The sequence below is a fragment of the Leucoraja erinacea genome, chromosome 1, assembly GCF_028641065.1.
Source record: "Leucoraja erinacea ecotype New England chromosome 1, Leri_hhj_1, whole genome shotgun sequence".
Classification (NCBI taxonomy): Eukaryota; Metazoa; Chordata; class Chondrichthyes; order Rajiformes; family Rajidae; genus Leucoraja; species Leucoraja erinaceus.
This window is the reverse complement of record NC_073377.1, coordinates 169267346-169284975: the sequence shown is the minus strand read 5'-3', so window position 1 is coordinate 169284975 and position 17630 is coordinate 169267346. Positions and strand designations below refer to the sequence as shown.

The following is a 17630-nucleotide window of genomic DNA, read 5'->3' as shown; positions in this document are numbered from 1 at the left end:
TATTCTCTATAATCAGTTCAACTTCCCCCTCCCTGCATATTACACACATTAGGGGCAATTAACCTACCAATCTTCATAGTTAGTTGGACACCACCTTGACTTGGAAATATATCATTAGTCCTTCATCATTACTGAGACTAAATCCTAAAACTGCCCCCTCCCCCCCCCCCCCTCTAACTGCAATATATGAATATCATCGGCAGGGCTCAAGACCACCACCTTATTTAAAATGGGCAATAAATGTTGGTTTTGCCAGAGAGTGAATAGAAATATCAAAGTCCTAAGTGGTGTAATTTTGGACAAATGGGGCAGTATGGGAAAATGTGTGCATCTTTTATCTACAATATGTTACCATATAACAAGATAAAATATAGTAAAATAGGAAGAAGAATAGGCCATTTAGCCCTGTGAGTCTTCCACCATTGTAGGATGATCATGGCAGATCCATTTTGAATTTTTGTAATCCCATTAATAGTTTGAATTATCACATCATTTATGTTACCCTCAAGCATTTCCCCACTGTTAGCTACTTTTCAATTCATGAGTTTTTAGGATTATATTACATCTAATCTGATAAGAAACACAATGAAAGGCCGCTCATGTTTTCACCCCAGTGCCTGCACAGATCAGGAATAACTGGAAATAGAATGATATGAACATGTTCAGGATTTTAGGTGATGAAAGATATGTAAGCAAATGTATGCATGGATATATCTGCTGTTATTATGTATAATCTTCTGACACATTTTTCTTTGTGCTGACCAAGAATTAAAATAACACAAGAGCATAGACAAACATTGACAAAGGCAGTTGCTATGAGAGACTTTATTATGACAGGAAACATTTCATGAGCATGCAAAATTAGTGGTGGGAGAATTAAAACCACAAGGATAAACAGTGATGTCTACCTCCTTGTATCGCAGTTTGCCAAATATAAAATTCTAAATGCAATATCCTTCTGTGCTATCCATGAATCTTTAAGGATGCATGTACCTGAAGTTTGTAGTATCATGAAATTCATCCGTTTCAAGTTTTCCACAGTTTAGAAACTGCTCTTATTTTAATAAAATAATTCTGAGAGGTAAGGCAGGTGAACGCAGAGCATTGATAGGTACAGGGAACTGGGATTAGCAATTACAGAAAGGCAGTTCAGGGATGGGCAGAACTGGTAGCTAGCTCAGTGTTCTGGGCTACAGATGCTACAGGCATGATATGGCAGATAAGGTGAAGGAGAATACTAATAGATTTTATGTACATTAAGAACAAAAGAGTAACTAGGAAGAGAAGGGCCCCTTGAAGATCAATGTACCCTGCATGGAGCCATTGGAGATAGGTGAGGTCTTAAAGTAATATTGCTCTGTATTTACTATGGAAGAGGTCATGGAACCCTGGGAATTCAGGGAAGAGGGTAGTGATGTCTTGAAACATAAACACATTACAAACAAAGAGATGCTGGTAGCCTTAGAGTGGATAGATGTGGATAAATCACAGGGCCTGGTCAAATGTGCCCTCTGACATTGTGGCTTGAAGCCAAGGAGAAAACCCTGGGGCCCTGGCACAGATATTTATATCACTGTGTGTCGGAAGGAACTGCAGATGATGGTTTACGATGAAGATGAACACAGAATGCTGGAGTAACTCAGTGGGCCAGGCAGCTTCTCTCGAGAAAAGGAAAAGGTGACATTTCGTGATGAAACCTTTCTTCAGATTGTCTGAAAAAGGTTTTCAATCGAAACATCACAGATTCCTTTTCTCCAGAGATGCTGCCAGGCCCGGTGTGTTATTCCAACATTCTGTGTCTATATTTGTATCACTGTTAGCCATGGTAAGATAAGAGGCTGGTTAACGTTATGGCTTTATTTAAGAAAGGCTACGACAAGCCAGGAAACTGCAGGCCGGTGAGCCTAACATCAACCTGGACAAGTGTGAAGGGTTACATCTTGGTACGTTAAACCTGGGCTGAATGTACTCAGTAAATGGCAGTACCCTGGATGGTGTTATGGAACAGAGAGAACACAGGCAAGTACATACATCCCTGAAAAAAGTAGATAAGGTAGACAAGGCGGTGAGAAAGGCATTTGTCTTCATCCTTCAGGGCATTGGATACACAAGATGGAACATCGTGTTGCAGCAATACAATACATAGGTGGGACCACACTTGAAATATTGTGTGCAGTTCTGGTCACATTGTGACAGGAAGGATATGATTTATCTGGGAGGCAGAAATGATTCACATGGATGATATCAGGATCGATTGGGACTGGATGGCTGGAGTTATAAGGAGAGGTTGAATAGGCTGGGGCATTTTCTGCTGGAGCATAGGAGGGGATAAAGTGAACATATTGTATAGAGGCATATAAAAAGGTGAAAAGTCACAGGATTTCCCCCAAAATACGAGAGAATAGATTTAAGGTGAGAGGAGACATTTTTAAAGGGGCTACTTTTTCATATAGAGGTTGGTGGATATATGGAACAAGCTGTCAAAGGATACAATGACAATGCTTAAATACATTTGGAGAGTTACATGGATATACAAAGTTCAGATGGATAACACAGGCAAAAGGAACTTTGTTGGACAAGTTGGGTTGAAATGTCTGCTTCTGCACGGAATAACTGGATGGTGTCCCTAGACATTAGTTTGAACAGGGCATCTTAGATCGCAAGGGACATTTGCCAGGATATATAGTCACTTCCATCTTCAATCAGCTTCCTTCTATCGAGGTCACATTCATGACTACTTTAAAATAAGTTGACTGCATTTAACAAAACAAAATCTGACCACTATTTATATCAGAGACCCCAGAACCATGTTTTTAATATGCTCAAAGGAAACGACATATATGTAATTAAATATTACCCTCTTATTTTTGGTACAATTATGATCCACAATGAGATAACCTTCTGGGTATTGTAATTAATATTCCATGATGTGACAGTCTTGGATTTCAGAATAGCTTGAAAAACATTTAGCAGGGTAGTTAAAATATTAATATGATTCTTATTATTCTAGTGGGAACTGGCTAAACTAGATTTGTAACATCTTCTGTGATTAATGTCTTCAAAACACAGTTAAATCGTAAAGGAAATAGCCATGTTCATTCTGTTATGTTGATTGATCATTTCATCCACCAGAGTATGAGATACTACACATTGGATGATGTAGTCTCCAAAACCCAGCAGACTGCTGATGGCCCTGTCTGCTACCTGATACTCATCAATCCTGTTCTAATATCACAGCCCACATTAACATGATTTTAGAAGATAATCTGAGCAATTGAGAAAACCATTAGAAGTTGTTGCATAAAGCCTACCACTTATTCCTAAATCCCTAATCACTTCAGTGCTTTCACAATAGAATCACTGCAGCCTTGTATCCAAAGGATGAGTGCATTATGTCCTAATGGATTACACACAGTTTGAAAGTCAGTCCCTTTGGATAATGCAAATCAATATTATGGTGTATCATGATTCTTTTCACTGAGGGATCATAAAACAGATGAATAAAATAAAGCACTTTTCAACTTCTCTCATTATTGGTTAATTTAAAGATATAGAAAACTGATGTGCGTGGGACAGTGTATTCCTGACCATTGTTCCTTTTAACCAAAACTCCTTCGGCCTGAGAGTCAGATGTAATGCCTCTGATTTGTAAAGAGGAAGCTCTCATAGGCTCTTTGTGTTGCACAATAATGTTAACACCAGGTGACCTGCAGAAACTTCCCCCAACTGCTGTTTCAGACAGCGTTATATAGACGTAGATAGACACAAAATGCTGGAGTAACTCAACGGGACAGACAGCACCTCCAGAGAGAAGGAATGAATGATGTTTCAGATCTAGACCCTTCAGACTAGTCAGGGAGAAGGGAAATGAGAGATACAGACTGATGTAGGGAGATATAGAACAAAAGAGTGAAATATACAAAATAGTAATGATGATATAAGGAAACAGGCCATTGTTAGCTGTTTGCTGGGTGAGAACAAGAAGCTGGTGGGACTTGGGTGGGGGAGGGATGGAGAGAGACGGAGTGCAGGCGTTACATGAAGTTAGAGAAATCAACATTCATACCACTGGGTTGTAAGCTGCACAAGCGAAATATGAGATGCTGTTCCTCCAATTTGTGTTTAGCCTCACTCTGATAAGAAAGGTCTGTGTGGGAATGGGACGGGGAATTAAAGTGTTTAGCAACTGGGTGGTCCAGGCAGACTGAGCAAAGGTGTTCAACAAAACAATCACCCAGTCTACGTTTGGCCTCACTGATGTATAAGAGTCCACATCTTGAACAACGGATACAGTAGATGAGGTTGGAGGAGGTGCAAGTGAACCTCTGCCTGACCTAAAAGGACTGTGGGGGTCCCTGGCCAGAGTTGAGGGAGGAGGTATAGGGACAGGTGTTGTATCTTCTGCGGTTGCAGGGGAAGGTGCCTGGGGAGGGGCTGGTTTGGGTGGGAATGGATGAATTAACCAGAGAGTTGCGGAGGGAACGGTTTCTGCGGAAGGCGGAAAGGGGTGGAGATGGGAAGACGTGACTAATGGCGGGATCGCGTTGGAGGTGGCGAAAATGTCAGAGGATTATGTGTTGTATGCAACGGCTGATGGGATGAAAGGTAAAGGGGCTGTCCCACTTGGGTGACCTAATTGGCGAGTTTAGAAGAGTTTGAAAAAATGACATGTTGAAGACCTCCTTCGACTATGTTGAGGATTAGCTACGACTAGCTTCGAGAAAATTGGACACCGAATTGTGGAGAGTGAAGACGACCTCCTTCGACCTCCCTATGATGAAGACTATCCACGACTATCTTCGACTACCCTCGATGACCTACGACTACGACTAACATGCCGACCTACTACGACCAACTACGACAAGTAAAAAACATATTGATTTTCTCCATGGCCACCTTTTTTTAACTCAGACATTTTTTTAACATATTGAATAAAACACCGTGACTGAGCTGACGCCTCGAGTACGCGGAGACCACTCTCGAGCATGAAGGAGAGTTAAGAAGACCTCCTACGACCTCGTGTCGACCATGCTGCGAGTATGAGTCGAGGGCAAACTCGCCAGAACTCGCGGATTAGGTCGCCCAAGTGGGACAGCCCCTTAAGGACTAGGGGTTAGCAGAAGATACAATGACTCTTAATAATCAGGGACTATTCAAAATGCACACAATTATTATTAAGCATAATGGTTTTGACAATATTTTCTCTTTTTAAAATTTGTAAGTATGAGCTGCAACGATCTTGAACAACAATTAAAACTTGTATCTACCTATCTCATGAGTACAAACAAGGTAGAATAAATCACCTACCCTTCATAGATTACTATTCAACTCACTTCCTGGAATCTGACCAGCCAGAATCCTATTGTAAAACAGACACCCTTCCTGGCAGAGAGAATAATATAGTAGAGGCAACTATTTAAACAGCATACGGCCAATTATGTATTCTCCACCTTCTCAAGGCAACCTGTGCTTGGGAAAGTACAGGTTTAAGATGTAGGACTTTAATGTTATACCACTGTCTCCTAACCATGTACTTTACCTTAGCCTTAGAATTATGGAACTGATCCTTTAAAAAGAATTATCAAGCAAAATAATTTCAATAAAAACCAACAGCGCATACTTTATGCAGACTCCTTGCACTTCACACTCTGAACAATGACAAAGGTTTTCGATCAACATGTTGCCTGCAATGAAACATGCAGGCTTTAAGGGGCTGTCCCACCTTCACAACCTAATTCACGACCTCTGCCGAGTTTGCCCTTGACTCGTACTCGCAGCATGGTTGTCACAAGGTCGTAGGAGGTCGTAGGTAGATTATGATGCTAGTCGTAGGTACTCGTGGCATCAATTAGGTCGGGGCGTTTTTCTAGCCTGATGAAAAATGTCCACGAGTAAATAAGGTCGTGAATTAGGTTGTGAAAGTGGGGCAGGCCCTTTAAGCTGTCATTTCACTTAGGGATGTTATATTAGTTTAGTTTAGAGATACAGCACGGAAACAGGCCCTTCGGCCCAACAAGTCTGTGGCAACCAGCGATCCCCGCACACTAAAGGGCCGTCCCACTTTCACAACCTAATTCACAACCTTTTTTACTCGTGGACATTTTACATCAGGCTAGAAAAAACGCCCGACCTACTTGATGCCACAAGTACCTACAACTAGCACCACAGCCTTACCTACGATCTACCTACAACCTCCTACGACCTTGTGACGATCATGCTGCAAGTATGAGTCAAGGGCAAACTCGGCAGAGGTCGTGAATTAGGTTGTGAAAGTGGGACAAGCCCTGAACACTAACTTACACACACTAGGGACAATTTACAATTTTTACCAAAGCCAATTAACCTACAAACCTGTACATCATTGGAGTGTGGGGGGAAACTGGAGATCCCGAAACCCACACAGGTCACATAGAATGTACAAACTCCGTACAGACAGCGCCCGTAGTCAGGATCAAACCCGAATCTCTGTTGTTGTAAGGTGGCCACTCTACCGCTGTGTCACCGTGCTGCCCCTGTTTTTTTTGTGAGACCTCTGAAATTTTAACAAATGAATAGTAATTTTCAATCTTGTTCTTTCTTCGTGGAACTAATTACCAGAATTCGCTCTGGGTAATAAAATCAATTTTCATAATTACATTGATTGGGGAAACCGCATTTATTAAGGGCAATTGAGAAATCTAATTTTGTTCTAATGTTTGATAACAGATTTGAAAATTTGGTAGAAGTAGGTCTTTCGACTTTACTTCAGAGAAACAGCGTAGAAACAAGCACTTTGTCTCACCGAGTCTGCGCTGACCAGCGATCAACCCATGCACTAACACTATCCTGCACATTAAGGGCATTTTACTATTTACAGAAACCAATTAACCTATAAACCTGTACATCTTTGGAATGAGGAAACTGGAACTCCCAGAGAAAACCCACAGGGAGAACATTAAACTTCGTACAGACAGCACAGGTAATCAGGATTGAACCTGGAGACCCTAGCACTGTAAGGCAGCAACTTTACTGCTGTGCCACAACGTGATGGCATTTCGATGGCATCTTTCTGCCAGAGTAGTTCTGCGGTTTCTCCCACCCAGTTCTTTATCAGGCTCGTACAAGTTAGAAAATATCACTCATACTTGCAATTACTTAAATGACCACCCCAAGTGTTGAAATATTGGAGACATTTTGCATTCAGATCATTAATGAACAGAAGTCACCAGCATTGTTTTCATGCAAAGGTGGCACCAGTTATTGGTAAATATTGTTTCCATTCAGTGCAAAATCCCCTGGATGCCTTTCCATGATTTTGCTGTGAGCTCCTATAATTCGTTGATATTCCAGGAGCGTGTGTTTTGAGCGTGTGTTCTTGGGGTGGATCATCACTTAATGGGAAGTTACAATGATATTATTCCCTTTGCACAAAAGTTTGATTGGGCTCAACTGTGTGGTCCTCCATAATCCTCCAACATGCTCACACTTGATTAATACTGCTGGTGGAATCTTTGCAATATACACCCAGGTAGAAATTAACACCGTAGGTTGGGCAAAATCAAAGTGGAAAAGAAATCAAATGCGAATTTCAACCCTGCTGAAGCCGAGATAACTAAATGAACAATGCTGGAAGGCTGAATCGATCATTGTTCCAACTAACATGGAGCTTAATACCGATACTACAAAAACACATTATTCAATAGTTTAAACATAATACTTCTACTCTTAAATCTGTTCCTCATACAAAATAATTCATTGTGCACTTCTCCCCAACTGGTTATGGATTCATTATGACCATGTAATACTAAAGTTACCTTCATCAGTGTCAAACGTCCTCAAAGTTAAATAAAGGTACACTACAGTTTCTAATATTCATAATGAGGTTGAATCAAACAGAGACAGCAGCAGGAATTTCAAGTTTCATTTCTATTGTCACAACTACTGACTGTGAAAGATAAACAAACTTACTGCATCTTTCTCAGGATTGCAAACTTTCACCCACAATATGTGGTCAAGTAACCAGTCTATTGGCTTGTCCTTGTAGAACATGATAAGGAATTCTATGATTAAGGTCAGATCAGGAGTCTTGAACAATTTTCCTAAATCAAACAAAACACAAAAAGGAGAATATTTTAACTTGCCTCTCTGTGTATTATGGGAGGTCTTTAACAATTGAAGCATGAAAAAGTTAACAAAAAGAAAACAAATGAAGTAAGTGACTATAATCTATGTAATATTATAAAAGCAGATTAATTATTCAGATTAAACATTCATAAACACCTGTTTTGTTTGCAAAGTTGACTGCGAAATCCAACTATTTTGATTGCATTGTGATTTACTACATTGACTTTTTGGCAAATTGTATTGGAAGATTGTGAAACAGATAATAGTGTGTTGCAGATATCTGAATTACAAGAGTTGGTCAATATGGACCTTGGTGAACTGACATTCAGTCGCATGTTCAATAATGAGAGTGCGTGCATTAAAAAAGATGAAAATTAGCAGTACACAAGATGTCGACAAGGTGCTTAAATTACTCATGAATAAACATCCACTTTTTTTTAACTAACAAAAAGAATGTCACATCTAAAAACTGCTTTCTCGGTTCTATTATTCATACCATAGGCTGTGATGGCCTAAATGTGGAGACTACAGAAAAGGCTGACTTCATAATCAAATTCAATATCTCTAAGATCCTTGAATAGCTCAGATATCAGCCTTCATCTTGTTACATATGTATATCAACAATGAGCTCCTTAAATGCTGCAAAGAAATTTGATAGGAATATTGCAAATCAAATTCCAAGTCAAGTTGTGAAATACAATATAAAGCTTTTGTACTATATCTTAGAGAGTGCAAATCAGTGCTAGACTTTCTAATATTATTAACAGCTACTATTTTTTTTCAAGATAATTCCAAATACATAAACCATATTATTCAGTGCACAGAGTTTAAAAAAATGCTATTACTATATTGTCATTATAAAGCATTGAATGTTTTAAGGGGATTTCTTTTTAACCTTGCATGTATGTACAATGGTAGTTTTCAAACAGTCGAATAGAGATTTACGTCAAACTGTGGTTTTAACTTCAGTTAAATTGGAATAGCTAACAAAAAGTAAAATAATCTATAACAGTGCGAGAACTTATCTGATGCTAACCTTATTTGAGACTTTGATCAATTTGATAGATTAACATTAATTCTGATCGATATTTTCACTGTGCTTGAGACAGCAGAAAACAATTAATAATAATGAGGTTTCCAACTTTTCTTGTAATTTCCATTCAAATTGGCAAGCAACAATTTTGCATCTTTCACATTCACTTCCTTGACCAAGAGAATGAAGTACTCTGCTTCTCGAATATTACAGGCAGCAACAATTTCATCAACGTCACCAACTTGCACTACTTCTAATCCCTCCACCAAATATCCTATGTAGACTGGGACTGATCTATAGCCGAGAAATTCATTCCAGTTTGTTGTGCCAGTCTGTTAAAGTCTGACTCATTCTTCAGATGTAATTTCCTGTAAGTATATGTTTTATTTGAAAGGTCAAAGCCTGTGCAAATCTACAAATTCAGCTCTTCATACAAGTACATTAAGAATGTGCAGGCTGGAACTCCAAAACCAAAAACATTTAGATACACTGCAGATTTGACAGCATCTGTGAAACAAAGAAACAGTGACTGTTTTGGGTCAGAACTGGAAGATAAAGAAATGGGCAGAGAAAAACAGAGCCAACATTAGTACTAATATAGATGGATGATTTACAGCAGGAAAGGCCAGTTATGAAACAAAGGGAGTTACCTGAAATGATAGAATGTAAGAACAAGTCTGGAAGGTTTAAATGTGCCCATTTGGAAAATGAAACACTGTTCCTCAAACTTGCATTGGGTGTTGTTACAATTGTGTAAGATTCCAAAGACAAATAGGTTTGAGTGGAATTGAAATAGAGGATTTTACTTCGGAGTCACGTGAGTGACTACGTGAAGAACCCGTCCAGCACGCATGCGCGACATGAGCGTTCACGCAGTGCAACAGCGACGAACGGGAGTACGGGCGCTCCCGCTAGAAGTTTAAAAAGACAGACCGTCAGGTAAGTAACTTACTCTGAGGTCGTAAATTCCCAAACCTTCTTCTGTTTTGTGCACTCCAGAAAAAAATGAACAAGTCAAAACAGGGAAAGAAGGTCGAATTGAAATAGAGGATTATAGTGGAAGGCAACAGTGAGCTCCGAATCACCCTGTAAACTGAAACCAGGCACGACACAAAGTGGTCACCCACTCTAGTCTTGGTTTGCTCCATTGCGAAGGAGATCATTGAATTGTGCTCATTATGAATATATCATATTCCTTAACTAGTAACCGCATCAATTCATCCACTTTATTACGAATGCTCCTCGCATTAAGGCATAAGGCTTTCAGGCTTGTTTTTCTTATCTCCCTTCTACCTTTTGCTTCTGTCCTTGTCTTATGGCCCCCTGTCTTGTTGCATTGGTTCCCATTCCCCATGGCCTGTTAGTTCTTACAGTCTCTTTCCCATTAACTGCATGCACACGCTTCCACAGTGTTGACTCCACTCCCCCAAACTAAACAATGCGGGGGGAGTCAACAACGTGGATGCATGTGCATACAGTTAGCGGGAAACGTGTTTCTATACACAAGATTAGAAGTACAATGAGTTGATGTTTCATTATCAGAATGTAACCTAAACGGTGTGCCTAGTGGGTGTGCATGAGTAAACGCCTCGTGTTAAAGGGAGAAGCAGTTTAGAGGGATGGAGGTGATACGTGTGGGATAAGAGGAGATTGAAGTAGAGCGGAAATTAGTATCAGGAGCATGAGGAAGAGGGTTGCAGGCAAGAGTACATTTGCTCCTCACTATATGCACACATGTGCATGTGTGTGGTCAGACTCCATTTGCATGTGGTGAGAATATGTCTTGTATGTGTGTCTGCATTTGTGTGCATGCTTAGTCATAAGGTCATGTGATAGGAGCAGAATTAGGCCATTCGGCCCATCAAGTCTACGCTGCCATTGAATCATGGCTGATCTATCTCTCCCTCCTAACCCCATTCCCCTGCCTTCTCTCCATAACCCCTGACATCCATTCAAATCAAGTATATATCTATCTCTGTCTTAAAAACATCCATTGACCCGGCCTCCCCTTCCTACTGTGGCAAAGAATTCCACGGATTCACCACCCTCTGACTACAGAAATTCCTCCTCATCTATTTCATAGAAACATAGAAACATAGACAATAGGTGCAGGAGTAGGCCATTTGGCTCTTCGAGCCTGCACCGCCATTCAATATGATCATGGCTGATCATCCAACTCAGTATCCTGTACCTGCCTTCTCTCCATCCCTTTAGCCACAAGGGCCACATCTAACTCCCTCTTAAATATAGCCAATGAACTGGCCTCAACTACCTTCTGCGGCAGAGAGTTCCAGAGATTCACCACTCTGTGTGTGAAAAATGTTTTTCTCATCTCGGTCCTAAAGGATTTCCCCTTTATCCTTAAACTGTGACCCCTTGTCCTGGACTTCCCCAATATCAGGAACAATCTTCCTGCATCTAGCCTGTCCAACCCCTTAAGAATTTTGTAAGTTTCTATAAGATCCCCCCTCAATCTTCTAAATTCTAGAGGAACGTCCTTTAATTCTGAGACTCTGACATCTAGTATTAGATTCTCCCACTAGCGGAAACATCCTCTCCACATCCACTCTATCCAAGCCTTTCACTATTCTGTACATTTCAACGAGGTCCCCCCTCATTCTTCTAAACTCCAGTGAGTAAACTCCATTGCCGTCAAACGCTCATCGTATGATAACCCACCCATTCCTGAGATTATTCGTGTAAATCTCCTCTAGACCTTCTCCAGAGCCAGCACATCCTTCCTCAGATTTCGTGCCCAAAATTGCTCACAATACTCCACATGCAGCCATCCCTGTTTTTGAGCCCTCTTGAGCCCTGCTAGCATTGCGTATGCTTTCTTTACAACCGATTCTGGCCTGTCGCTTTGCTAGTTTGTGTGCAACAGTTATGCCACTTTAAAATAAATCACACACAGGCTAGTGTGGAAACAAGTGGACTGCTTAAGGAGAAGATATTGAGCAGCGAGTGTTGTTGTATTAACATGAATACCTGAGTAAATATTGAGCATTAATTTATATTATGTGATGTAGGACTGTTACTGAATGCATGGTTCAGGAATCTTCCCTTCTGGGAATGCAAAATCATCGACATTCACCCAGGAATTCCATTCTCAACACTTCTACCCTTTTATTACAGATACATAGGTACATAGGCAATAGGTGTAGGAGTAGGCCATTCGGCCCTTCGAGCCAGCACCGCTATTTAATGTGATCATGGCTGATCATCCACAATCAGTACCCCATTCCTGCCTTCTCCCCATATCCCTTGATTCTGCTAGCCCTAAGAGCTCTATCTAACTCTCTCTTGAAAGCATCCAGTGAATCAGCCTCCACTGCCTTATGAGGCAGAGAATTCCGCAGATTCTTAACTCTCTGTGTGAAAATCTTTTTCCTCATCCGTTCTAAATGGCTTACCTCTTATTCTTAAACTGTGGCCCCTAGTTCTGGACTCCCCCAACATTAGGAACATGTTTCCTGCATCTAGGGTACACGAAAATGCTGGAGAAACTCAGCGGGTGCAGCAGCATCTATGGAGCGAAGGAGATAGGAAACGTTTCGGGCCGAAACCCTTCTTCAGACCCTAGCGTGTCCAATCCCTTAATAATTCTATATGTTTCTATAAGATCCCCGCTCATTCTTCTAAATTCCAGTGGATACAACGGAACATCGAAGGACAAGAAGCTGAAGCCATGAAGTGGAACCCAAGATTACCGAACGTACATCACGCCGACTGGACACGAACCAGAACGGACACCACGCTGCAGAGGCAAGACGCAGAACGGACATGACGTCACCGGGGACGGGATTGGTCCGACATCCATGTCAGTCATCGACAAAGGTTAGCGATTGGTCCAGACCCCCGACATCCATCACATCACTGGCCAGGGGGAGACGGGAGGGTGGGGGGGAGCTTGAGCTTGCATTTGTAACATGATGGCAGTGAATCCAAGCTGCTGCAATTGCCACACAGGCTTTTCAACGTCATGTTCGTTCCCCATCAGATTTTAAGCCGAAAAACAATCTGACGCTGGACGCACATGAAGCCGGAATGATAAATGGGCATGAAAAATCTAAATTTGCTGCAAGAATTGTTGTACCTTGTTACATTTTGAAATAGTTAAATTGTTGTACCTTGTACGTCTCCAGGGACGGGATTGGTCCTTGACCTCGTCAGTCATCGACAGGGGTCAGCGATTGATCCAGACCCCTGCGGCGTCCATCACATCACAGCCTCTGTGGCAATCGCAACAGCTTGGAGTCACTGCCACTATTTTACAAACGCAAGCTCAAGCTCCCCCCCCCTGCCCCCCAACCTCCCGGCCAGTGATGTGATGGATGCAGGGGTCTGGACCAATCGTTGACAAGGTCAAGGACAAATCCCATCCCCGGTGACACCATGTCTGTTCTGCGTCTTGTCTTTGCGGCGTGATGTCCTTTCGGCGTTGTGCCCGTTCAGTATCCTGGCTTCCACTTCTTGGCTTCGGCTTCTCGTCCTTCGATGTCCCGCCCGCACACGGAATACAAGCCGAGTCACTCCATTCTTTCAGCATAAGACAGTCCCGCCGTCCCGGGAATTAACCTTGTGAACCTACGCTGCACTCCCTCAATAGCAAGAATGTCCTTCCTCAAATTAGGGGACCAAAACTGCACACAATACTCCATGGGTTTCGTTGAGCTGGTGGAGAAGATCTCCTTCGTGAGCGCCGTGTGGGTGAGTTACCGCAACGGCGACGGAGGAGACAGACCCGGGGGGGAGGCGTAGACGAGACCGCCATTGCCGCAGAGGGTGGGCGGGGGAGAGGGGTGAGTGATGAGGGAGAGAGAGACGGGAACTGATCCTCCACTGGGCCTCTGGTGGTGGGGGAGACGAGAGACGAGTTACTGTGAGATGGGGAGAGTGGAGTTTGTGAGTGAGGCGGGACAGGCCGCCGCTGGTGGGGCAGGAAGGGGCGTCACCATCCCGGCCGTGGCATTGACTGACAGGAAAAGAGACCAATCTGCGTGGCGCTTACTGAAGGAATCTGCGCCCGTGCGTTTTTAAAGATTTTTAAACCTCAATAACTTTTATAATATACCACCGAACGGAACGAAACGTGTTGCACTCACAGCACAGGAGAACGGTGAGTAACATGGCAAAAAATCATAGCGCTATCCCCTACCGTTTCTGCGCATATAGAAAAACCCTCAAACGGGAAGAGCACAAGATTAGAGTTTTAGTTATGTATAGATTATCAGTTATACTGGATAACCAGACTAAAACATTCGAGGTACTTAGAGCAACCCATAAAAGTCCACAGTAGTTTGATGCTGAGGTAAGGGTATGTGTATTCAGGAGTCTAATGGTTGATAGGAAGGAACGGTTCTTAAACCTGGAGGTAATGATTCTCAGAATCCTGTAGCTTTTTGCCAATAGTAGCAGTAAGAGGAGTGGCCAAAGTGGTGTGGGTCTGATGATATCATCTGACTTCTTGGGGTCAAGGAAAGAGCGTTCACGTTGATCGCGGCCTTGCTTCCACCAATCATTCCACCACCATGCCCAAGAAGCAACAAGACAACAAGACTGACACCATCGTATGCAGATGATGAGAGGTGTGTTTCAGCTCTGGCTCAACAACTTCTAATCTTGTGCGTGGACTTGATAAGAAGAAGCTGACTTCTCGAGCAAGTGATTACTGCAGATCTCTTTGATGGTGGAGAGGTCAACACTTACCAAGTACAGGGAAATGTCTTGCTACATGCTCAAACCTCCAAAATTAGAGGCTTTGATGAACTTTCTTTGTAATAGCATGGATGTGTTGGAGCCAGGACAGATCTTCACGCTGAAGAACAGTCTTGCCTCGCTCCACCGCCACAAACACAGGTTCATTGATCCTTGCTTTTCCCTTCTTGAAGTCAACAAACAGCTCTTTGATCTTGCTAACATTGAGAGCAAAATTGTTGTTCTGGCACCATTCAATCAGATTATAAACCTCCCCCTGTGCTCTAACTCATCAATACCCTTTATTCATCCAACAATGATGGATCTGCAACAAATTTAAAGATGGCTTTAGAGCTGTGACTTGCTACACAGGAATGAACCCACTTGGAAGCTCCAGGTCGCGGGGAGTCTCAACCATTCTGACGAGGGAGTTTCGATCACCTCAACGCGAGGGCTTTGGATCGCCGGCTGCGGGAGCTTTGACGGTCCCGACAGTAGATGGTTCGACAGCCCTGACTCCATTAGAATAAAGAGGGAGAAGATTGGACTTTATTACCTCCCATCACAGTGAGCAATGTGGGGAGCCGCTGTGGTGTTAACTTTGATTTGATGTGGCCGTGTGTCTTGATGAGTTTCACTTAGTGTGGCTGTATGACCACTCACATTTCACTGCACCTTCATTGGTACAGGTGACAATAAACTGATCTTGAAACCTGATAGCCATTAAGAAATGGTTATTGGTATGTATAATTTCATGTTTCCAAAATTGTCTTCAGACTGATATTTGTACATGTTGTATATTCACTTCAGTTGTCATCTGTGATACTAAATTTCAGAAGTTGATTGCCATTGTATCAACTCCATTGTGCATTTACACACATCTCACCAACACTCTGTCTCAGCCTTTTATTTGAAAGAAGAAACAAGGTGTCACAGTAAGTAACTGCCCACGCTTCACTGTAAATCATGTGAGCATTCTTACACAAGGTAGGGTATCTAACCAAGGCATTACGGATGGGATGGGTAGAGACTGGATCAGATATATAAGTCATCATCACTCTTTGGAATTTGTGGCAGAACAAGCCTCAGAGAATTTCAAAAAATGTGCCCAAATTTGCCCCTAATCATTTGGCAGTGTTTATCAGCATTGCATTTAAGTGCAGTTCCACAAGGATTCATAAATTACGTTTGTAATCAAAAACATGAATATATTTGTAGCATATGGTTATTTAAAGCCAACTGCATCATGAAAATTAATTAGTTATTGAAAATCTATTTTGTTATTTCAAGAGATGCTTACCAATAAATCCAAGCTGGGAAAACTCCAGGATCATCCATTCATCAGAAGACTGGTGTTGAGCAAAGTTCAGGATAGTTTGTAGATAGTTGGGTGTTGCTATAATATCATCCTCTAACTGTTAATAATACAAAACATGTCATTACTACATGTCTTCAAGTTATTAATATGCTTCCAGTCATCTTAATTTGTTTTGATAAGGCATTCCTTATGTGCTATGCTAAAGTGCTGGACTAACCCAGCGGGTCAGGCAGCATCTGTGGAGAACATGGATAGGTGATGTTTCAGAGTGCTGGAGTAACTCAGCGGGTCAGGCAGCATCTGTGGAGAACATGGATACGTGACGTTTCAGACTGACTGTAGGGAGGTGGTTATAAAACTGGAATTTCCAAACTGACCTAAAACGTCCCTTATCCATGTTCACCAGATATACTGCCTGACCCGCTGAGTTACTCTAGCACTTCATGTCTATTTTGTAAAGCAGCATCTGCAGTTCCTTGTTTCTACACATCACTGGAGGAAATTTGGTCAGATATCGTCCACCTGCTGCCTGCATATTTATCCAAGAACATTCACTTCTGTCACTGGTGCTGCCAGATCAATCCATGCGTACCACTGAAGGATTTCCTAGCCTGACCATAGTGCTGATGAAATACTACTTGCTGGATGCAGACGTTTTCTTCAGCTATTAGCTACGTAGCTTCCTGGTGTGCAGCTGGCAAATCCACAAAGCTGCTAACATCTGAGCCACAAATTACTGGAGTAACTCAGCAGGTCAGCCAGCAACTCTGGAGAACATGGGCAGGTGATGCTTTGGGTGAGGAACCTTCTACAGAGTCTGAAGGGCTTTCTCTCTTTTTATTTTTGTAAACCAGCATCTGCTAATTGCATGTGTCAACATCTGAAGTACACAGCTCCATTTGTAATGATGAAAGGAGCAAATTACCTATCCAACTCCAACCCATCTTATTTAAACTCAATTGTACATCAAGTGTTTAAGAAGGAACTGCAGATGCTGGAAAATCGAAGGTAGACAAAAATGCTGGAGAAACTCAGCGGGTGCAGCAGCATCTATGGAGCGAAGGAAATAGGCAACGTTTCAGGTCGAAGAAGGGTTTCAACCTGAAACGTAGCCTATTTCCTTCGCTCCATAGATGCTGCCTCACCCGCTGAGTCTCTACATCAAGAGTGGTTGGGTTTGCCATTTGTAAGGAGTTAGTTTGTCTCGTACACATAATGTAGATTTAATTTGGACTCACTTTCAATTGAAAGAAAGAGAAGAATTTTCAAACGTGTTTTAAAAAAAATGAGAATGGGAATGCCCTGAGAAAATATAATGTTAAATCCCTGGTTTCAGAAAACCTCATCTTTCATAGTTGTCTCAAATACAGATTTTTATTTCTGCTGTAATGCCAATTCAAAAGACTCCCCGATTACTAAACCACAGAGGTGCCACCATGCTTTCAACTCCTAGCTCAGTTCAGCCAAGTCCAAGAAACA

The 17630-nt window shown here is 42.0% G+C and overlaps 1 pseudogene; it reads right to left on the bottom strand.

Annotated features, from left to right (window-relative positions):
- Positions 1-17630, bottom strand: part of LOC129704629 (alpha-1,3-mannosyl-glycoprotein 4-beta-N-acetylglucosaminyltransferase B-like) — a 126604-nt pseudogene that overhangs the window by 16187 nt on the left and 92787 nt on the right.